The sequence below is a fragment of the Lonchura striata genome, chromosome 6 (assembly GCF_046129695.1).
Source record: "Lonchura striata isolate bLonStr1 chromosome 6, bLonStr1.mat, whole genome shotgun sequence".
Classification (NCBI taxonomy): domain Eukaryota; kingdom Metazoa; phylum Chordata; class Aves; order Passeriformes; family Estrildidae; genus Lonchura; species Lonchura striata.
In genome coordinates this window covers 20,569,403-20,575,402 of record NC_134608.1, presented here as the reverse complement: position 1 = coordinate 20,575,402, position 6,000 = coordinate 20,569,403, and the positions used below count along the sequence as shown (strand labels likewise).

General features: G+C 32.8%; 1 protein-coding gene across 1 annotated transcript in view; it reads right to left on the bottom strand.

Annotated features, from left to right (window-relative positions):
* Positions 1–2,552: 2,552 nt before the first annotated feature.
* Positions 2,553–6,000, bottom strand: part of CEP128 (centrosomal protein 128) — a 93,471-nt gene continuing 90,023 nt past the window's right edge. Inside the window, exon 25 of the mRNA XM_077784013.1 lies at positions 2,553–4,570. The gene's annotated coding sequence lies outside the window, so the exon portion shown is untranslated. The remainder of the gene's footprint in view (positions 4,571–6,000) is intronic.

Below are 6,000 nucleotides of genomic sequence, written 5' to 3'. Positions count from 1 at the left end.
AGAAATGATACAAAGTGGGTTGATATCTGTTGATTAACATATTCAGGAGCTTCATTTCAGTCTGTCACTCTACTTAAATTTAAACAATTACATTCTGGAAAAATGAAGTGTTTCTTGACTGTGATATTTCATTTGTTCATATTTGCAGAGATTTTTGACGATCATATAATAATAATTTGTCTCACTTTAAACAAGTTTTTAGATTAGATTTTTGTTAATTTATAGACCTCTAATTGATCAAAGGACAACATCCTAATGGATTCACATTCCATGGCTAGTGAGCCTCCCTGCTGATGTAGCACACATTGAACAAAGGTTTCTGCATCTTCCAGCTTTATGACTGCACTGGAGACTGCTCCAGTGAAGACAAAAGAGCTCCAAGGTTTCTGATGGACTTGTTGACATTCTTTTAGTCAAAACATGTAACAAAAGTTCTGCCAGCTCCATGATGTCTTCATGGTTGCAGCTGTTTGAGTGAAATGGTGCTGTCAGTGCTGCACCCAGCAGTGAAAGCCTCAATAAAAATGGTGCACACGTTGAGCTCCCTGCACCAAACAGCCACAGATGCAAACTGTCCTCTTGGCCACCAGCAGAACACAGCTCATCTTCCTCATTTCCCACACCAAGTACAAAACTGTATCACTGCTGGTTTCTGTGAAGAGCCTCATGCCAGAAACATAAATTGGGCTGTTTCCCAGTTCCATGCTTGTTTAACAGTGTAAGTGACACAGAAATCTTTTTGATCACATTTAGCAAATTTCAGTATCACTTTTCAAAAATATTTTAGGTGTCAACAACTGTTTATAGGATGATTTAATATTAACACACTGAAGAAATACACTTTTTAATATGAGTATTTTAGGTTCTAGACTAAGCACTTAGATGTCCTAAATTTGTTGTAGTCTCTTTTTTTTTGCCTAGAATCAATTATATTTCAGGGTTATTGAAGCAAAGTCTATCCTTTCCCATTTCCTTCTACAAACTGATAGCAGAATCAATGCTGGCAATCAGAAAATATACAAAAATGTAGTAAGAGACATTTACTTTGGCCTGTGGAATAATCTTTAAAATGAGACAGCATGTGACCTGATGTTAGTCCATTTCCTTTTATGTTAGCAAAAAAACAAGAGTGTCATTGTTAATTTGAAAAGAGCTTGTAAGAAACAACTGCCATCAACACTAATGTAATTCCATGGGAACATAAACTACCAAAATTATTGATTGTGGGTAAGTGAAGAAATCATGGTATGTCTTCTGACACACTAGTGCACAGCAGATGGCAGATGAGAAAAGCAGTCTAACATCAAAACAACTCTGGTCTGAAGAGAGATGAAAATAACAGACTACTCAAGAACAATTGTTGTACTTACATAAAACACCTATCAAGGAGCCATGTGCCTAAAAACACACAGCAAAATTATCCTAAAAGAGACATCTCTATGCAGTTCTTGTTTTTAAATTAATAATTTAACAAAAACATGTTAATAACCATAATCCAAAAATATTTCGTTTCAAACAGCACACACTAGATTCCCAAATAAAAATACTAGAAATATAAAAATATCATCACTTTATATTGTCACAATACAAATGTTGTCATTATTAGGGAAAGAGAAAAAAAAAACAAAACAACTCATTATTTCAGCCAGAAAAATGATAGAAGTGAAACTTCAGCTTTTGAAACAGGAGAGCTATTGTTGTTTGCACAAATGATAAAAGTTGGATGTTGCTGGATTTTAACCAGAGCAATGTCCGTTATTTTTGCTGTCAACATTCCCAGAAACATTGCAGATTTTTGAATAACTTGGTTACTGGATTCTGCTATGTTGTACTCTCATACAGAGCACTAAAATAGTCTTCATATTTAAAATCTAATTTAATTAGTTACATAGAAAAGCAAATAAATTCATATTCACAGTACCCCAGACATGCGTACAGTAAAGAGCTGAGTTGTGCTAGAGTAGAAAGTACTTAAGTACTTAATCATGAAAAAAAAAATTATCCAAGATGGAATTTGATTAAGGGATAACTTTCATTCAGATGTAAATATTAGCTATAAGGCTAATATTAAGCTAAGGCAACAAGAATAGAAGTGTTCTGAAATTTTAATTTAATCATTAATTGCTTTCCATCCCTTCTACTGTTCATTTTCCTCTGTAAGTGCTTCTAAATTCTACAGTTACATCAAAATCACAGGACTTTGCATGATGTCCTCCTGCACATCCATTTTTGACAAGGCTGTGTTGTGAGATATTGACCTGCAGCTCATATTAACTTCAGTATCAATTACTTCTGTGGGGTGACAAGGGCTTAGAGAAAGATAAATTTGTTACTAACACACTGCAGACACAAAGAGTTTAATACAGGTACTGTAAAATTAAACTGTAAAAAGCAGTGTCACAAAAATTTATGAAAATTTTTCCTGCATGTTATAGATATGAGAGCACATCCAGGTTGCAGACTTCTCATTTTTAGCCATAAAAACTATAATCAGTGTATCAAAAATACCTACTGATTTCTTTTCAGAGTAATACTAACATTTTCATTCATGAAAAACCAGACAGTGCTACCCAATGCAGAGACTATGCCTTGCAAGCCAGAGATGAACTGATATGTAGATTCCTTAGCTCAAAAATGTATTTTAGAATAGTTGTTTCTTTTTTGTATGGGTTTTTAATATATTTTATTTACTTTGCTGTAATAGTTAGTAAAAATGTGTCTGAGCTTTGAATATCCAAGGAGTATTTTCACCATCACTGAAGACTGGTTTCCATGAAAAATTTGAGAAGTAAATGTAATAAAATTGCTTTTTTTTTTTTGCACTGTAAAATTTTATTTTTTATTTTTATTTTGACATTTCTTCTTAGGATGACATAATTACACAATAAAAAGCAATTATTTTGTCTATTTAGTAAATATAATCTCAATAGTAATTAAGTACTCTCAAGTCCGCTGTAAAACAATAGGAACTGAAGGGCATAAAATTTATAGCTTATTCATGTGACAGCTATTTGATGCTAAAATAGAGGACCAATGCATTTTTGAAAGCACAATATTGAAGCACTGTATTTCAGTACAGCATTTTAAAAAAATAGAATGCCTGATACTAGCCTATAAAATATGTATGTATTTAGTACATACATTAAAAATTGCCTGATTTACCAAAAGCTAAACAGAACAAAGATTTAAACCATCATTTTTTGTGTATGCAATACCATGTTCTTGATTATTGAAAACCACTGCTTTGGGTAAGAAATTAGTAACAGGCCATTAAAGGGTTAAAGTATAAAAAACTGGCTATCAGAAGGGATGGCAATTTTTAGGATGTGAAATACACAAAAGGTTTTATTTAAAAATTATCTGCTTTTCTACTTTAAAAACTGAAATTGTACAGAAGATTATTATTTCAGACCAATATGGAAAAAATATTATTTCTTAAACCACAAAGGGACAGTTTTACATAATGTCATGAATGGAACTTTAGCCTTCAGTAAAGAGGAAACAAAATTCACTTTGTAATATGAACCTTTATCAAAGGTGGAAGAGAGACAAACATTACATGCTATCTAGACTGCCATGCCAAGAGGGTAAATTTAAGAAAGAATTTCCTGGCTTTGGAGTCCATAAGTCTACTCAGTAAGAATATTTTCTGTGTGTGTGCGTGTGTGTGTATATGTGGTTTGACATCTCTTCTGTTCTTCCACACCTTTTAGAAAATTTTATAAAAGGATATAAAATGGATGAAAACCCAGCCACATGGGCAAAGGCAAATATACTAGGCACTGAACATACTTAAAGTTTTAAAGTAAAATTGTTCACTCAGTAGTAATTTCTGTCCTATATAGTACAGAAGTTGATTCCATACCTGATGTGAGGGAGATCACACTGCTTGTCCTTAGTTTTCTAACCATATAAAGCAGTAGTGATCCTATTTTAAGAATACATATTTCAGATTTCTAAGTTACAAGTTAGGAAAAAATGTATAAATACATAAATGTTTTTAAAAATTCCTTAGGTAAAAGACAGGACATTGTATTTCTGGTACTACTTCTCAGCTAAGACTCTCAAAGGCCCATTTATTTACCTACTTTCATGTCACAAAAACATTTAAACTTTGGTAAAACAGTTATCCATCAGCAATCCATGCACCAGACTTGGCTACCACATAAGGTGTTTTGAGAACATGATGTACTGCTTAATAATATATTTTAAAGTTTTGGCCATAATTTGTAGGTACCATAAAGCCTGCAAGCTGGTGACATTTAATTTTGCAATTTTTAAGTTTCAGCAGACCAAACCAGTTAAAATATTTTAAATGCCATACTTCCACCTCTGCTCTGAACTAATAAAAAAAATAAATTACAAATGCTGGATCCACTTAAAGTAAGTTTAGTTTATAGTAGCTGTGGCTTGAGTTAAACACTGTTTCATGACATCAACACTCTTTGTAGAGAGCAGAAGTTTATTTGTTGATTTCTTTCTTGTTCCTGTCATGGCCATTGAGATCAGAACAGATGTATGTGCCTGTTTTGTTTTCTTGACCCTCTGAATCAGGAGATGTGCCAGAAATCTGCAAAAACCCAATGTCAGTGCTACCATTCACAGCATAATACACACCAAAAGGTAAAGCAAACTTTTTCATTTTTTCATTATGTCAGATTTTTTTTTTTTTTTTTTTTAATTTTAAGCAATTTAAGTTCATGGAAAATGAACAGAGAATAAACTCAAACTTTTTCTCATTTCTGTGCCTGATTTTAATGTTCTCAGCATGTTGTTCTGTTTGAAACAGGCTGAACACAAGATGATGGTCAAGGAAGTGCACTGTCCAGAGCACCCACTGGGTCTACAGACCACTTCATGAGAGTATTGGAAAAAAAAAGAGTCCTCTTTTGAGATGGCACATTATGGCCTGTGAATTATACCCGAGTCACCTACAGTGCTAAAAAATAATAGGGTTTCAGAGAAGAAATAGGCTTTCTAAATATGACAGAAGTCTGCAAAACAAAATGGTTTGAATGGTGTTAATATTGCTACAGTATTTTGATAGCTTTGGCAAACCTTTTAAGGCATGCTAGCAGTGATCCAGTCAGAAGCAGCTGAGAGGAAAATAAAAAAGAACCATCAGAAACACATTCATTTCTTTAGACAGCAGAATTCTTAGACAGAAAATTATTCTTTGATTTGCTCTTTGAGACCACTGTAATGCAAAATTGTGTCCAATTTGTTTAGAAATACAAATCTGCAATACTGTATTTCCATAGTATTTTACAATCAATATAACACATCTTCTCTAATAGAAAACAAAACAGAATAAATAAATGAACATTAAACATTGCTTTTAAAATTTTCACAGCCACATAGAAGTGCCTTTCAACACTCTTGATACAGATGGGTGAGATTCAGATTCTTTAAAGTGCCTAACTAAAGCCATCTAATAAACCTGTTCTGGACAAAAGAATAATTCTAGACAACTTATAATACATATATGCTGAACCTGAAACCAAGATGTGAGTTTTAACTTGCTTTGAGAAAATTTTGTTTTATCACTTCTTTCTTAAATTATTTTTTCAAACTGAGGTACCTAAAATCACAAATGTGTTTGTACAACACTGTGTAATTACTCTCTCTCATAGTAATAGGCAATTTCTGAATATTTTTTCATTATTAATTATGTTATTAAACATAATAAAAAAACAAGTGTCAGAACAATTCCTGTACAGGGGTAAATAAGCTCATAGCAAAGATTAATGTCACAGGTATTTCACTTCACAGTATTTCCTGAATACAATACATTTAGTCTAAGAGAACTGCAGAAACAAATACAAGAGAACAGCAAAATCCCAGAAAGCCTCTGGTGTGCAAGCCACCTAAATTATCACAAGAGTTCATCAGAATCACTCCTGGTGCTCTTTCATTTGAGTGTTTGGCAATTTTTGAATCATTAAGGGTGCATCACTCCTAAAGCAGATGGAATTACTACTGTTCAAAACAAAAAAAAAA